This window comes from Schistocerca gregaria, chromosome 3, assembly GCF_023897955.1.
Source record: "Schistocerca gregaria isolate iqSchGreg1 chromosome 3, iqSchGreg1.2, whole genome shotgun sequence".
NCBI lineage: Eukaryota > Metazoa > Arthropoda > Insecta > Orthoptera > Acrididae > Schistocerca > Schistocerca gregaria.
The window spans coordinates 430,648,555-430,666,022 of record NC_064922.1 but is presented as its reverse complement, the minus strand read 5'-3'; positions in this window follow the sequence as shown (position 1 = coordinate 430,666,022).

Here is a 17,468-nt window from a genome sequence, read left to right as displayed (position 1 = left end):
TTGGGTTCTCAGTTACCAAAAAAAAAATAATTAACTGTCCACTTCCCTCCCTTAAGAAACTGACGATTCTTCGTAGCCTCAGGATGTTTCTTATCAACCAGTTCCTTCCTTTAGCTCGTTTAGTTGAACGAAATGGATAATGTCTTGAAAGGGGGGTATAAGATGAACATCAACAAAAGTAAAACGAGGATAATGGAATGTATTCGAATTAAGTCAGGTAATCCCGAAGAAATTAGATTAGGAAATGAGACACTTGACATAGTAAAGGAGTAAAGGAGTTGAAGATTAGATGGGTAGATCATATAACTAATGAGGAGGTATTCAATAGAATTGCGGAGAAGAGGAATTTGTGGCACAACTTGACGAGAAGAAGGTACCGGTTGGTAGGATATGTTCTGAGGCTTCAAGGGATCACAAATTTAGTACTGGAGGGCAGCGTGGAGGGTAAAAGTCGTAGAGGGAGACCAAGAGATGAATACACTAAGCAGATTCAAAAGGATGTAGGCTGCAGTACGTACTAGAGGATGAAGAAGCTTGCACGGGATAGAGTAGGATTGAGAGCTTCATAAAACCAGTCTCAGGACTTAAGACCACAACAACAACAACAGTGGCTAAAAATAAAATATTCCGGAGGTTAAGTAGTGCCCATTGGAATGATAAGGTCTCTTTCCTAAAGAAATTTTTAATCTTGCTCGAGAGTGAAATGTGGACATTAATCAGTTCACACTCGAAGAGAATGTAAAATTTACAAATTCATGTAGAAGAATGCTGAAGATATGATGAATATATAGTGTAACTAATGTGAAGGTACTGGGTGGGATTTCAGAGTAATAAATTTATGGCACAACTTGACCAAAGGAAGGGATCGATAGATAGGACACGTTCTGAGATATCAAGGGATCAGCAATTTATCATTGGAGGGAGGTAAATGGGGTAAAAATTGCAGAGGAAGACCAAAAGAAGCATAGTGTAAACAGGCTGAAACAGATGTTGGCTGCAATAGTTATTCGTAGGTAAAATACTTGCGCAGGATTCAGTGGCGTGGAGAGCTGCTTCAGACAACACTTCTGACAAAAGACGACAATAGCAAAAGTGGCTGAGATGTTTTTAGTTCACAAATAACTGGGTCATTCTTCAGTTACACCTCTTATAGACTAGAAAACGAATTTACTGAGATGGGAGATGAATGAACCGTGAAATCTCATTGTTTCCATTAAGATATATATGTATTTGTCATTAACATGTTATCATTCAGCTCAATGAGAGAGCAAGTCAAAACGTCTTCACACAGCTGTAGAACTTATATTTTATTTTATAACGAAAGCTCCCCCAGTAGCAAATTTTTGATTCTGTAAAGAGAGTTCCGTAAGATGAACTTTTGCACAATTTTAGTAGAATATACCTCTAAAATATCTTTTTCAGGTTTTCATTCACTCTGTTTGAGCTCATGCGATTAAGAACTCACAGAACAAAAAGAATACGCCTAAATTATTGTATACATTCAACTAAGAATTTGCTGCTGTTGACACTTCATTATCTCGTTATATCTACATCACGACGTCCTCATTTTGCCATTTTTTTGCCATTTTCAAATGATCCTCCAACGATGGTACAAGGTTTTCTAACGTTATACGATAAAAGTGTCATGCTTACGTCAATGTTAGTAGCTGTTAGTTCTACGACATATGACACAATGTGTTATTATGCTACAAGAATGTGTGAATGTATAGTAATTACTAAGTTAATGGCTGTTTAATTTATGTCACAGTGTAGTGTAGTACAAATTTATATGCCTTACGTACATGTTAGTAGTTGTTCTCTTCTCATACCAGATGTTTCAAAGTATATTGCGGTACTGGACTCTGAAGCATCATTTGACTATCTTTCAGGTTTTGTGTTGTTGGTAATTTTTGTGTGTTGCCAGGTTTATAATGGTACTTACACTTGTTTGTGAATACGTTTAAAAAAGCATTCTCCAGTGACACTTATACGTTTAAAATGAATATTATTCACTGAAATTCAGCGATAGTAAGTAGATTTCAACAACTGAATAACTATATTAATTTTCGCTTCTCGTACAGACACGAATTTCGTATTGCATTCTACATGTCGTAAACTTTTGAAAATTTATCATTTTCCTTTTAGGATATGTATAAAGGTTTACATATACACTCTGTGTATGTCGCGTGTTTTTGGCTATGTGTAAAGTTTGGATACTCTTAGTACCAAAGTGGCTATGAAACCATTCTGCTGAGCAATCCACTGTAAAGTTCTTTCATTTTGTGTTGAATCAGTGTCAGGTGGTTAATTCGTGATTCTATGATTCACTGATCTGGACAATACACATTCATGTAATTTGGATGACAGTAGTGTGTTTGTTAATGACATTCTTTTGTGGTGGATTTCCTATATGTTTCAAATCTGTGGTAGCTGTTCCTGTTATTTATCATCAAGTCTAGATCGTGTACTGAATGTTTTTTTTCTGCTAGAAAAATTAATTTTATTGTAAGGTGCAAGCTATGTAATTGTTGATGGACAATTTTTGTGTAGTTGCCGTTGTCATACACCAGTAGTAGGTTATCGTCTACATATCTATAGTATTAATTGAGTGGGCTTGTGCAGACAGAAAATTTCTCCTCTAATTTATTAATAAGCATATCTTCATTTGTGCCTGAAATTAAATTCCCTATTGCTACGCTATCAGATTGCTTGCAAATTTTATTCTCAAATTCAAAATAATTTTGTGATGGGGCAGATTACGATAGTTTTATAATTTCATATGCGTCGATGATAGATACTTACCCATTGTGCATAAGGTCTTACTTTATAATGTCAATTATTTCTGTTACTGCTATATTTGTGCAGAAGTTGGCTGCATTGAAAGATACAGACGTCCCTTCCTGGAAATGCTTGCGTCTTTTATGGTGTGGGCTAATATCCTATACTTTTTAATTGTGTATCTTTTATTTTAGGCATACAAACTGTCGATCAATGTAATCAGTTTCTGACTTAGAAACTAAATTTGGCCATCAACGCAGTTAATTAGTTTTTGGATGGAGGGATCGATTCTTTGTGAATCTGGGCTGTGCATGTACAAATGGTGTTCGTGGGTTCAAGACAATATATGATTTATTTTCTCGATTTGTGAAAACAGCATTGCATTTTTATTGTTTGTTTGACTTTTGCGTTAAATCTAATGGTGTGGTTGTGCTTTATAGTTGTGATATTGTTATTTTTAAAGAATCTAATAATTTTCCTACATAATTTTCGTGTTTCATGATCACTACACTATCGCCCTCGCTTGAAACACTAGTATTGCATTATTTTTAATTAGTTTATTATTTATGTTTTTGTGAATATTATTTTCATTGCATTTATTTCTGTTCAAGCATTTTCTATTTTGTGTGTCTGTTTCTGTATGTTTTGCTGTGTTTAACATTGTCTTCTTCAGTTTTCAAGGAAAATTTCGCCACGACCTGAGTTGTAGATATTACATTCTTTATGCAAGGTGAATATCCAATGCAAGGTGCATATCCAATAGTAATCGATGGTAACACTTGCTGTTATGCAGTAGCACACACTTTAAGCTTACCTTGGAGAAGTTGGTGAACAACTTCCACTGATCACTTTTGTAGTCACTACGATACCCTTAGCTGCCACTACTTGCTATACATCACTACGAAACTCTAAGTGTTTTTCACTTTCAAAAAATGGAAGGAGTGGTACGTGGCGGTTACGGTTCGCAGTCACATTTATCGTCTTATCAAGACTGTTGTAGTCTTGACGCCAACAGTTCAGCTTTACATTCCAGCAACTCCAGATCTCTCACTACTACGATCAGGCGGGCAGACCGTCTCCGTGAGGCACTGGCCGCATGGCAGTCGGTATGTTAGGATATGTCAAGGAGACCTCTTCTTAGAAATACGGTAAGTTAATTGAGTTGTCGTACAAAAGTAACAATCATTCACTTGGTTTAATCGTTCTTGCCGGATCATGGATATAGCAAAGCCGATGGAAGATCTTTTACAATTCAACCACGAATAAAGAATAGACACACAAGATACGAAACATGCATGACGAGCCGAGGTTTGTCCTAGTTCCCGATTTCACATATTGTGTGTCTTCCACATATTGGCTCCTTTGCGATTTCAGTGCAGTCGGTCTGTAAATGTAGGAAAGATTACCAGCGCTGTTTATGCATTTGTGAGGCATATTGTATCACAAGAATTACAGTGACCATATGCACTAATTAACTACACTACAGAAACACGTTCTTCCAGCACACGAACAGAACAGCGTGTAACAGACTGAAATTACGCTTAGCTCCTCCCGTCCTCTTCCACTTCCCCTTATTGCTACGAGGTCGGGCTGAAAATAGCGATAAAATACACAGAGCTATTGTTGTCTGTAACTTCATCACTCCGTGTGCCATCAGCGGGATTTGGAAGCTTACATGGGAAGATATTGACAATGAACGCTTATAAAATATAATTAAACGCCCCCTCTTTAGCATGGAAACAAGAGTTAATTCGACTATTTCATTGCCGTTTTCGTTACCAGCGTGGTCGATATGGTTAACAAACTTATTTCATCCCAGTTACATTTTCACTGTTGGCTAGTTTATTCATGTCCTGAAAAATACTTACAGCTTTTGTTACCTAGAATATGTTAGTTACTTATTGACAAGAATATGATTCTTGTCAAAATACACTACTGGCCATTAAAATTGCTACACCAAGATGAAATTCAGATGATAAACGTGTATTCATTGGACAAATATATTATACTAGAACTGAGATGTGATTACATTTTCACGAAATTGGGGTGCATAGATCCTGAGAAATCAGTACCCTGAACAATCACCTCTGGCCGTAATAACGGCCTTGGTACGCCAGGGCATTTTGTCAAACAGAGCTTGGATAACGTGTACAGGTACAGCTGCCCATGCAGCTTCTACACGATACCACAGTTCATCAAGAGTAGTGACTGGCGTATTGTGACGAGCCAGTTACTCGGCCGCCATTGACCAGACGTTTTCAATTGATGACTGATCTCGAGAATGTACTGACCAGGGCAGCAGTCGAACATTTTCTGTATCCAGAAAGGCCCGTACAGGACCTGCAACATGCGGTCGTGCAATACCCTGCTGAAATGTAGAGCTTCGCAGGGATCGAATGAAGGGTAGAGCCACGGATCATAACACATATGAAATGTTACGTCCACTGTTCAAAGTGCCGTCAATGCGAACAAGAGGTGACTGAGACGTGTAACCAATGACAGCCCATACCATCACGCCGGTTGATACGCCAGTATGGCGATGACGACTACACGCTTCCAATGTGCGTACACCGCGATGTCGCCAAACACGGATGCGACCATCATGAACTGTAAACAGAACCTGGATTCATCCGAAAAATGACGTTTTGCCATTCGTGCACCCAGGTTCGTCGTTGAGTACACCATTGTAGGTGCTCCTGTCTGTGATGCTGCGTCAAGGGTAACCGCAGCCATGGTCTCCGAGCTGATAGTCCATGCTGCTGCAAACGTCGTCGAACTGTTCGTGCAGATGGTTGCTGTCTTGCAAACGTCCCCACATGCTGACTCAGGTATCGAGACGTGACTGCACGACCCTTTAGAGCCATGCGGATAAGATGCCTGTCATCTCGACTGCTAGTGATACGAGGCTGTTGGGATCCAGCACGGGGTTCCGTATTATCCTCCCGAACCCACCGATTCCATATTCTGCTAACAGTCATAGTATCTCGACCAACGCGAGCAGCAATGTAGCGATACGACAAACCGCAATCGCGATAGGCTAAAATCTGACCTTTATCAAAGTAGGAAACGTGATGGTACGCATTTCTCCTCCTTCCACGAGGCGTTACAACAACGTTTCACCACGCAACGCCGTTCAACTGCTGTCTGTGTATGAGAAATCGGTTGGAAACTTTCCTCATGTCAGCACGTTGTAGGTGTCGCCACCTGCGCTAACCTTGTGTGAATGCTCCGAAAAGCTAATCATTCGCATATCACAGCATCTTCTTCCTGACGGTTAAATTTCGCGTTTGTAGCACGTCATCTTCGTGGTGTAGCAATTTTAATGGCCAGTAGTGTATACAGTTAACATGAAATCTCTATAAGAAACAAAAATAATTTCTTCCAGTAGTATTTTATTCTTTCCATCTAGTTTTACAACGTTCCCTTATTCTTTACAATAAGAGGTAATTAACTGGTTACCAGTACGTGGCAATGGGCAAACATAAAACAGGAAAAGTTAATATAAGCACTTTAGAAGAAAAATAATGAATTTTGAAAACATTTTGTCATTATTTGCTTTAGGATGCCGAATAAGCCACTGAAAAGATTATGATTATGGGGATACATAATAGAATCCCAACAAATTAGGCTACACACTTGTACACAGAACAATAATAATAATGACAATAGTAATAATAATGTTAATAATAATAATCATGTATTAAAACCTTTGAGCTGTTGCAAACTATAAATTTTATCTTCCCAGCTTGTATTTGGTCTGCTCACTCTGCAGAACCCTCTGGGATTATAGCTGTATGCTGAAAGTTGCAAATGTTCGTCGTACATCCGTTCTACCTAATTCCTCCAATTTTGGTGATAATCTAAATTTCTGACCATTGAAACTCAAAGTATTTAACGTCTGGCATATGTCTACGTTCTTCTTCCCGTCCCTCCTCGTCATTGCCACAACGGACAAAATTATATTTCTGTATCTATGCTAGAGAGTACTCAGCTAAGAGCACCGTACTAATCTAATGGCACCATCACAATAAGCTTGTAGGACTTAACAAGGAGAAGTCCACAGTGGTGGGATCAACATTTTGAAACCGAATATACGGTGATGTAGGCTAAGATATCAGGTGTCACACTTTGCAGCCATTCACCCTGGTCGTTGCAAGTAATTGACGAAAAAAATTTCGTAATTTTTCATGATTCTCAATACCGTTAAAAATATCGAATCATGTGATACGTTTGCATGGTGTAATGGATAGGATAACAGGTTCACATGCAAGAGGTTGTGAGTTCGAGTATCGTCAGAATCTCTGGTTAGCAACGTCAACAACCATCAGTTTTCGTACCTTTCACAAAAACATTGAAAAATATAGCCAATTTAGTATCAGTTCACCTCTAAATTGTGTTGCCACATAGTTGAGGTGTCAACACATCTCTGCGCAGCGCTTCGGCAAGCGAGAAGTTCTTTGGTGCCTTATATTAACGTATGTTACTCTTTTTTTACTCCATTTATTTTGGTCAGTGGGTTCCTATTTATCTTATAGATGCAATTGCTTCAGTTTCGATATCTTCCTTGTGTTCTATCATTTTGTATTTCTTTTGTGTTGTTTTATTTTGGAGGAGTTGTAAGAACCTGGTATTCGCCCAAGTGCGGTAGGGAAAAATATCCAAAAAGGGTCTGTTCGTTTGGAGTTGTTATACTATCCTGTTCTGGTTAGGTGCCATTGCTCTCTTCTTGTGTTGCTGTTGTGTCCAAGTTGTTCTGATTAGTTGTCATTAGTAGGTATGCTATTCTTTTTTCGTCTGTTTATGTTGTGTTAATTGCAGCTGTGGTCGGTATTTTGGTTGCTGTTATGCATGTTTTAATCATTTTTGGTGGGTACGGCTACTGTATCTTTAGAAAGTTGAATTCAGCGTAGGTCTCTTCTAGCACTCTTGTCGTGGCTCTTTCTGCGTTATGTCGGTTTGCCACTATTTTTGCGGTGAGTTTTAATCGTCTGTAGTTAATTGGTTGGATTTTCGTGTTGCGGTGGACTGTTAGGTTTGTTGTCCTGGGATTCATTTGAGTGGCAGTTCGCAGTATTTTTCGTTCAATTGCCAAAAGCTTTTGAGTGTTGGTTCTGTTTGCTATTCATACTGGAGCAGCTTATTCCATCACTGGTCTTATGACCGTTTTGTTTGTACGATCAATGGTTTCGTTGCTGTCTCCATCGGTCCTTCCTCATAGAATTTTTAGGAGGTTAGTGGTTCCAGTTTAGTCTAGTATGATTCCTAAGTACTTGGCTGTGTTCTGTGCTTTTATTGTCTTTCCCCGTAGTTCGATGCTGGCATCTTCGGCGACTCAATGTTAATAGCTGCGTTTGGTCGGCATTTAGTTTTGTTTTCCGAGTAGCTATCCATTTTCGTAGTTTGTTTATGTATCCTTGTGTTTGCTGGTTTGTATTTCCTATGGTTTGTGCGTGAACCCAGTATGCAGTGTCGCCTGCATATAGTTCTAGACCCTAATTACATCTACTCGGCAGCAGTATGTCTGATGTGTTGAGGGGTTCAACAAGGCAGAAATTATCGCTCCCTGTGGTACTTCTGCTATTGCGTAAAATGTGTCGGTAGCGGTGTTGTTCACGAATGCTCTCGATGGCCTGTTGTCGAGAATGTTGGCTGTGAGGTTGGTTAGTTGTGGTGGAACGCCTATTGTAAGCAGTTTGTGCTATAATCCTTTGTGCCACACCATATCGAAAGCCTTTTCGGTATCCAAGAGGAGGGCGCACGCCAGTCTAGGATATGTAGGCGTCTAGTTATGCCACTGCACAGGCACTCTGTTGGGTCTATCGATGCGTGGTTTTTTCGTTAACTGGCTTGTAAATCCAGCATAGTTTTTTACAGCCTGTTATTCAGTATGATTTCGAAACCTTTTCCTATTACGGGAAACAGGTTAATCGGACGGCATAATAGTGGGTCGTTTGGTAATTTGCCTGATGTAGGAAGCATTGTGTGGGTACTGTTCCGAATGGTAGAGCCGCGTTGTACAGTGTTTTGAGGCTTTGGATCATCCTTTCCCTGGGGGCTAGTCTTCTTTGCATTATTTTGATCCCGTCTATCCCGGGGGCGCTGTTTTTGTCTTTCATGGTGGCATGTTCGAATTTTCGCCTGTTATTTCTGGTATGAGGGATGTTTGGTCTTCTGTTGCTCCGTTCGTGTGATTATGGTGTTCTGTTGTGTGTGGAGTTCTTCTTCTAGTGCTTTGTCGTGTTCAGTGTTACAATTTGGGTCATTGAGGAATCTATGTTTTGTCTCTACTACTTCTTTAAAGATGTTTGTTTTTCCTGTGTCTTCTGTAATGAAGTCGTTCTGATACGAGAATGGAAGGTCTGTCTTGTGCTGTATTTCAGTTAGTGCTTTGAACGTGTTCCAGTAACGGTTCGCCTGTTTGTGATCTACGTTTTTGCTTGTTTCTGCCCACTCATCGTTGCGGAATTAGTTGTTGTTTTACCAAGTTGTTCAGCCGGTTACATTATATTTTGTACACGCATTCGGCGGTCTTTTTGAAAAGCTCGTATAATCTCCTGTTTTCTTTGATTGTGCCTAGGATTCTCTGGGAGATTCTGTTGGCGTGCGGATTGATAGTCTTTGCTGGGGCACTTTCGGTTGTCGCATCTGTGATCACGTGGATGATATCTTCATTGTACTTTTCTAGTTTTCGTGTGTCGGTAATTGTGGAATACCTCGGCAAATATTCATGTAGTGTTTCTTTTGTTTTTGTCTTGGTCTAGGCTCTTCAGGTCAATTATTGTTTGCCTGTTGTTATCTGTTTTTTGGTGTTGACAGCCATGATGTGCTCGTGAGTAATGGGATGTGGTCGCTACCAACGCCGGGCCGCGTCCACAATGAACTGAAAAGCGCAAATGTTGATTGTGCGCTGATGAAGTGGTCGAGAGTTGTGGCTGATGAAGCTTTGTTTCATTACACTTTAGTCTTGTTCTGTTCGGGTCATCTTTCAGTTATGTAACTAGTGTGGCGCCGTTTCCGTTGTTTATATTGCCCCCGAATGCCTCCGGTCTTGCATTAAAATCTCCCGTTATGACGAAGTTTTTCAGTATTTTGCTGTATAGGATGAATTCTACCGGTAGGTCATTTTCTGGCGGAACCTTAATTGTTATAAGGTGCAGTTTTTTGTTTGCCCATGTTTTGAGTTCCAGGTGAACTGCTGTGGCAGATCAATTCGTATTGTTTTCACTCTTTTTACTGTGGAGCTCGGCTGTTCCCCTTTTTGGAGGTCCTCGGTTAGTCTGTTGTACCTCGACTTTATAGGAAATGTAGTCATGTATAATTATTGGAGCTTCTGTTATTTTGGTTTTGAGAACACCTAGGATCGCGATGTTCTCTTTTTAGCGATATATTCCAGTATGGGCCGCTTTGTTTGAAAGCCGCACGCATTAACGAAGCCATTGGTTATGCTGTCTCTTGGGCTTCCGTCCGTGTTGCTCTTCTACTTTCTTGTATTTGTGTGTGTGTGTGTGTGTGTGTGTGTTTCTTTTGCAGCGTAATTGGCAGCACTGCGGGAGGCGGCGGACAGCCATTCGCTCTCTCAACGTCTTCAGATACTTTTGAAGAAACACTGAGTAGAATTACAGCGGTCAACAGAGTAAATACTGTACAGTGTATCTTTGATAGGAGTCCAGTTAGACCCTCACCATTTGAAACTGATGAGTGGATCTTTAAAGAACTCGCAATTGTTGCATATGATATATTAGGTATTGCACTGGATTTCATTAAGATTCTGAGCTCATCAAATTTAAAGACGTCGAAAACTTTGACTGCAGTTCGCAATACTAGGAAATGCAAGCACTTTGACGGATCTGTTACTAATATTGCTGCAGTATATGCAGGGTATGGAATCCGGAATACAGAAGTTTATAACATACGTTCTCAATGCCCAAATGAGATGATAATGAGTCACCTTAAAAACTACGGGACCGATTTGAAAATTGAAAATGATAAATCGTCTGTCACTTTCCGATATCAAATCGACAGTGGTGAGTGAAACGTTCGGATAGAATTAAAAATACACATTCCGTCTTACGCATAATTGCGGGGGAATACAACGTTTACAACAAATATTGGGCAACCGTAGACACATTCATTTTTTCCTTCCACTGTCCACTTGCTTACTAATTGTACTGAAGAATACTGATACAGCAGCCCACGGAAGGAACGCTACTTTAATGGATACAGTAGACATCCACAGTAGTTACGCGCAGGTCGCGAACAGGATAGTGACGTAACACTTTATTGCCACCAGCTATCATGACAGTTGCTGTGGTGCATGAGACAACTAAACCTGCACAGGAAACGGTAACGCAAATTCATAAACCAGAAGCAGAAGGCGAACAAACCACATGACTCTCAATAGAGGACGCATTTGTGGCTGCAAACCGTACTGAAATTCACTCCATAGACAAATAAAATACATCCAATGAAACAAAACAAAACTCAGAAGTTAAAAAGAATAAGGAGAAAACTGAGGAAACTAAGGTATGTGACGAACCGGAATCACAGACACATGGTAGCGTTACATCTGAAAGGGACGTGTCCCAGACGACTAACTCAATCGAAATTACAGCAGATAAACCGCGCAAAGCAGTGGGATACAGAAGTACTAAGGAATGACGAGATCCGCTTGAGGTTTTCTAATGCTATAAATACGGCAATAAGGGATAGCTCAGTAGACAATACAGTTGTAAAGGAATGTACGTCTCTAAAAAGGACAACGTAGAAGCTTGAAAGAAAAACATAAGTACAAAGAAGGTAACTGCGTAGAAACCGTGGGTGACAGAAGAAATACTTCATTTGATCGATGAAAGAAGGCAATACAAAAATGTTCAGGGGGAATTCAAGAATACAGAAATACAGGCCACTGAGGAATGAAATACATAGGATGTGCAGGGAGGCTAAGACGAAATGGCTGCATGAAGAATGAGGAGAAATCGAAAAAAAAAAATAATCGTCGGAAGATCTGACTCAGCATACAGGAAAGTCAAAACACCCTTTGGTAAAATTAAAAGCAAGGGTGCTAACAATACGAGTGCAACGGGAATTCCACTGTTAAATGCATAATAGAGAGAGGATAGCTGGAAGAGTACATTGAAGATCTCTATGAGAGGGGAAGATTTGTCTGAAGCGATAGAGGAAAAAACAGGAGTAGATTTAGTAGATGGAGGATCCAGTATTAGAATCAGTATTTAAGAGAGATTTGGAGGACTTAAGATCAGATAAGGCATAAGGGTAGATAATATTCCATCAGAATTTCTAAAATCATTGGTGGAAGTGGCAACAAAACGATTATTCACGTTGGTGTGTAGAATGTATGAATCTGGCAACGTACCATCTGACTTTTGGAAAAATATCATCCACACAATTCCGAAGACTGCAAGAGCTGACAAGTGCGAGAATTATCCCACAATCAGCTTAACAGCTCATGCATCCAATTGCTGAAAACAGTAATATGCAGCAGAGTGGAAAAGAAAATTGAGGATGTGTTGGATGACGATCAGTTTGGCTTTAGTAAAGATAAAGGGACCAGAGAGGCAAATCTGACGTTGCAGTTGATAATTGAAGCAAGACTAACCAAAAATCAAGAGACTTTCATGGGATTTGTCGACCTGGAAAAAGCGTTCGACAATGTAAAATGGTGCAAGATGTTGGAAAGATTAAGAAAAATTGGGATAACTTATAGGTAGAGAAGTTTAATGTACAACATGTACAAGAGGGAATAATAGCACTGGACGACCAACAACGAATATCATCTTGAAGACACTTGGCGAAATGTGAGCCTCAACATAGCCGAGTACACTTACTTTTGTATTAATGGGACATAGCCGACTTAATAGCATATACGTGTCATCTTCAATCCAAGCTCAAATAGTTAAAACTGAAACAAAACCTGTGATGTTCTCGGATCGTTGATGCTACACCTGCGAAATTAAATTCTCGAGAACACATTGTCATCATAAAAAAGGCGTTTGGTACCTTAACATTAACCATCTGGAGTCTCACACGTTGACACAAGATTTATTGCTCAAGTTACAAGAAGTAATCAACAAGTGGTGCCACGCTAAAAGCAGATGAAGATTTTAATGAAAGAAGGTTTTATAAGTATACCGAAATTAAAACAAAATGAGAAGTAGATATAATGAACGCAATAATGTGGATGAAAATAACATGGTGATAAAACAAAAGAAATTAAATTTAAATTAACACATGCATGAACAAAGATTTCAAGTGGAAAAAGAATGATAGGAAAAAAAGAGGGAAAATGAAGAAATTGATATGATTAAAATTATGTGACAAAGGAATGGAAATATAAGATTACATTTAAATCAATTAATTCAATAAAAATGATGATGAAATTCATTTCGATAAACATTAAAAAATAAAAAAGATTTGCTGCACCTGGGGAAATTCGATCCCACAAGCTATTGTTTGCAGATCTGCTAACCATTATACCACGTAACCAGGCTTACTGATGCGACAGTTTTAATGCTATTGAGTGTCACACAAAATTCCGAATTTTTTTTCGTTCGTTACTAGTAAATGAGGGTCCAACAGGGTGAATGGCTGCAGTGTGTGGTATCGGGGATCTTAACCTGAGTAACTGGATAGATGGTTTCAGAAAGTCGATCCCACTGCTAGGGATACTTCTTTGTTAGGCACCTTTCCGTCCTTACTTTATTTCTTCACTTTATACTGTTTCTACAATAAATTCTGTTACATTTGCCAGTTTTCTTGCCAAAGGCTCTGACAGCACTAACGAAATTCAAGTATCTCAGAAATCGGAGGAACACTATTAAAAACAATAATCATAAATTAAAGCATTTTACGTGTAGACGATTTCCCATTACTTTACCTGCGATCCTGCGGGGAAGTTAGGTGCTGTTAAGAATAGGTAGTAAAGGTTTTTGCAACAGCTATTTTTCCTGCATCTACTGTTCCCACTTTCGTAGCGTACTAATCAACAAACGTATAATTTCAAACTGTAACAAAAACAACAAATACTGCTGGCATGGCGTAGTGATAGCTGTTACTGTCCACTGAGGTGAAGGTTCTTAGTTCAGTCCTCGGCAACAACCACAAAATTTTTGTTTGGAACACACTGAAATTGTGGTACACCGTGTTTCAGGCTCATGAAATAAAACTGTGTTACTGATTAAGTGACTACAGCGACGCTTGCAACTGTTAAAGTGGTTTAACGTTGAAAGTTTGGTGCTACAGTGTAAACTACTTTCTTGCACTGTACTTTATAATTATCCATCAGTATACGTGCTCAAAAATCAGGTTTGTAGAGTGTAACAGTCCCTGGTAAGCTGGGCTTGCTTCTGGGAAGACTCCAGAACTTCTGGTCACAACCATAGAGCGCTGCGTCTTTCATTGTCTCTGGTTGCTTCTCATTCAATGATTTTGGTAAAAATGACATCAGAATTGATGTAAAAATCATCACGATGACAAGTATCCCAAACAGGTAATGCTGTCCAGCAGTGTATCCCTATTAGCAGAAAACGAGCGTCATGAAAGTATATTAGATGAGATATACATGTTCACATGTTGTAATTAATAATTTACATACTTGTTATAGACAGTACAAAATAGCTCGGAATTGTCGATTGCTATTGGATTTATCAATATGAATGACAAAAGTTTCTGCTGTGAAGTAATTACTTAATTTCGATAAAAATTTCATTATCAGATGGAATGGAAAAGAAGTTACAAAGTATTATGAACACTTGTTGGATAGCAAAAACTCGTTTTGATTTGGACGTTATCAATAATGATGGCTTAACACTTCGCAGTGAAAGGGAAGCAGTGGTTGGGAAGCGATTGGGACAGGGTTGTAGCCTCTCCCCGATGTTATTGAATCTCTATATTGAACAAGCAGTGAAGGAATCAAAAGAAAAATTCGGAGAAGTTATTAAAATCCATGGAGAAGAAATAAAAACTTTGAGGTTCGCCGATGACATTGTAATTCTGTCAGAGACAGCAAAGGACTTGGAAGAGCAGCTGAACGGACTAGACAGAGTCTTGAATGGAGGATATAAGACGAACATCAACAAAAACAAAACGAGGATAATGGAAAGTAGCCGAATTAAGTCAAGTGATGCTGAGGGAATTAGATTAGGAAATGAGACACTTAAAGTAGTAGATGAGTTTTGCTATTTGGGGAGCAAAATAACTGATGATGGTCGAAGTAGAGAGGATATAAAATATAGACTGGCAATGGCAAGGAAAGCGTTTCTTAAGAAGAGAAATTTGTTAACATCGGGTGTAGCTTAAACTGTCAGAAGTCGTTTCTGGAAACATATGTATGGAGTGTAGCCATGTATGGAAGTGAAACATGGACAATAACTACTTTGGACAAGAAGAGAATAGAAGCTTTCCAAATGTGGTGCTACAGAAGAATTCTGAAGATTATATGGGTAGATCACATAACTAATGAGGAAGTACTGAATAGGATTGGGGGAGAAGAGAAGTTTGTGACACAACGTGATTAGAAAGAGCAATCGGTTGGTAGGATATGTTCTGAGGCATCAAGGGATCACCAATTTAGTATTGGAGGGCAGCGTGGAGAGTAAAAATCGTAGAGGGAGACCAAGAGATGAATACACGAAACAGACACAGAAGGATGTAGGTTGCAGTAGGTACTGGGAGATGAAGAAGTTTGCACAGGATAGAGTAGCATGGAGAGCTGCATCAAACCAGTCTCAGGACTGAAGACCACAACAACAACAACAACACTTCGCAGCTGTCAGTAAATACAGCTTCGGCATGAAAAATAATGCGAGAAACTTGAAATTGGTCAGATTTCCAATAGAAAAATGTAGCAGTCTGTCGACAGAATGGAGGCGGATGGAAACAGCTGAGCCGCCAATAAGTTATAAGATTCCGTTCACTGCCAATATTGACGTTTACAGCCTTCTACTTCTACACCGACGTACTTATTCCTCAAGCCACTGTAAGTTGCACTGCGGAGGGTACCCTGAACCACTACTGGTCATTTTCCTTCATGTTCCACCCGCAAATAGGGTGAGGGGAAAACGATTGTTTGTATGCATCCACATGAGTCCTAAGCTCTCTAATCTTAATTTTATAATCCTTGCGCGAAATGTACTTTCGCGGCAATACGTTTGTTCTGTAGTCAACCTCAAACGCCGGTACTCTAAATTTTCTCTACAGTGCTCCTCGAAAAGGAAGTCGTGGTCCCTTCAGTGATTCCCATTTGAGTTCCTGGAGCATCTCAATAATATTCGCGTGTTGTTCGAACCTGCCGGTAACAAGTCCAGCAGCTCGCATCTAAATTACTTCAATTTCTTCCTTTAATCCTACCTGGTGCTTGAACAGTACTCAACAATGGGCCACACTAGTGTCCTATATGCCAACTCCTTTGCAGATAAACTATACTTTCCTAAAATTCTTCCAATATACCGACTTTAGCCATTCGCCTACTTACATCCTCATTTTGCTTCATATTACTTTGATATGTTACGCTTAGATATTCAGTCGACGTTACTGTGTTAAACAGCACACTATTAATGTTGTTCTTGAACATTATGGGTTTGCATTTCCTACTTGTCTGCATTAACTTACTGTTTTTTTTTTTTTTTTTTTTTTTTTTTTTTTTTTTTTTTTTTTTTTTTTTACTTAGCAGCAGCTGTTATACACCATACCAACTAGAAAATTTGTCCGAGTCATCTTGTATCGTCCTACATTCACTCAGAGACGATACTACCTCTACAGCACAGCATCATCAGCGAACAGCTGCAGGCAGCTACTTACCCTGTCCGGCAGATCATGCATGTATATAGAAAATAACATTACCCTGGAACACACCTGACGATACCCTTGCCTCTGACGAACACTCCCCGTCGAGGAGAACGTACTGAATTCTGTTACTTGAGAACTCTTCAAGCCACTCACATACCTGAAAATCTAACTTGTATTGTCACTAACATACGGTAATGTGGCACAGTGCCAGATGTTTTGCAGATATCTAGGAATCTGAACGCCGCCTATTGGCCTTCATCCATGCTTCACAGGATCTCGTGTGAGAAAAGGGCAAGATGAGTTTGGAACAGACTGTCCATGGAGTGAGCAATTGGTTGGATGTAAACTTGAATGCCACTACGAGAAATCACAGTGCTTTCACTATTCTAGATACTGGACTTAACAAATTTCCGCAACAACTGCTTTTGACCAGAAATGCGCCAACTGCCCACCTGTACGCATCCAGGGGCAGCGGCGGGCAGGGGTGAACGAACAGATAATGCGTGGCAAGTGAGTCAGGCAGGCTGCGACATACAAGACTATCCAGCCGTGGCCTCCCACCTAAGGGCAGGGATAGCTAAATGGTTCGTACTTGCCTATACCTCCTATAATAGGACTATCTGGTGGACCCTTGTACTGGCTATTTGCCCATAAGTGAGCTGATGGGCCTGCGTTCCATGGGGCACCATGGAAACAGCTACCGCTTCCAACAGAAACAATATGATAAAAGCATTGTTGTTTAAGGACTTTGGTCCAAAAAATCGATTTTTCAAAAATATTATTTTCTTCATCTACACAGTCTAATCGATGTTCTCTGTCAATTTTATCGTGATAGCAGCTTTAGAAATGCCATTAAATTGTTAAACTGATTAAATCTGCACCGGCGG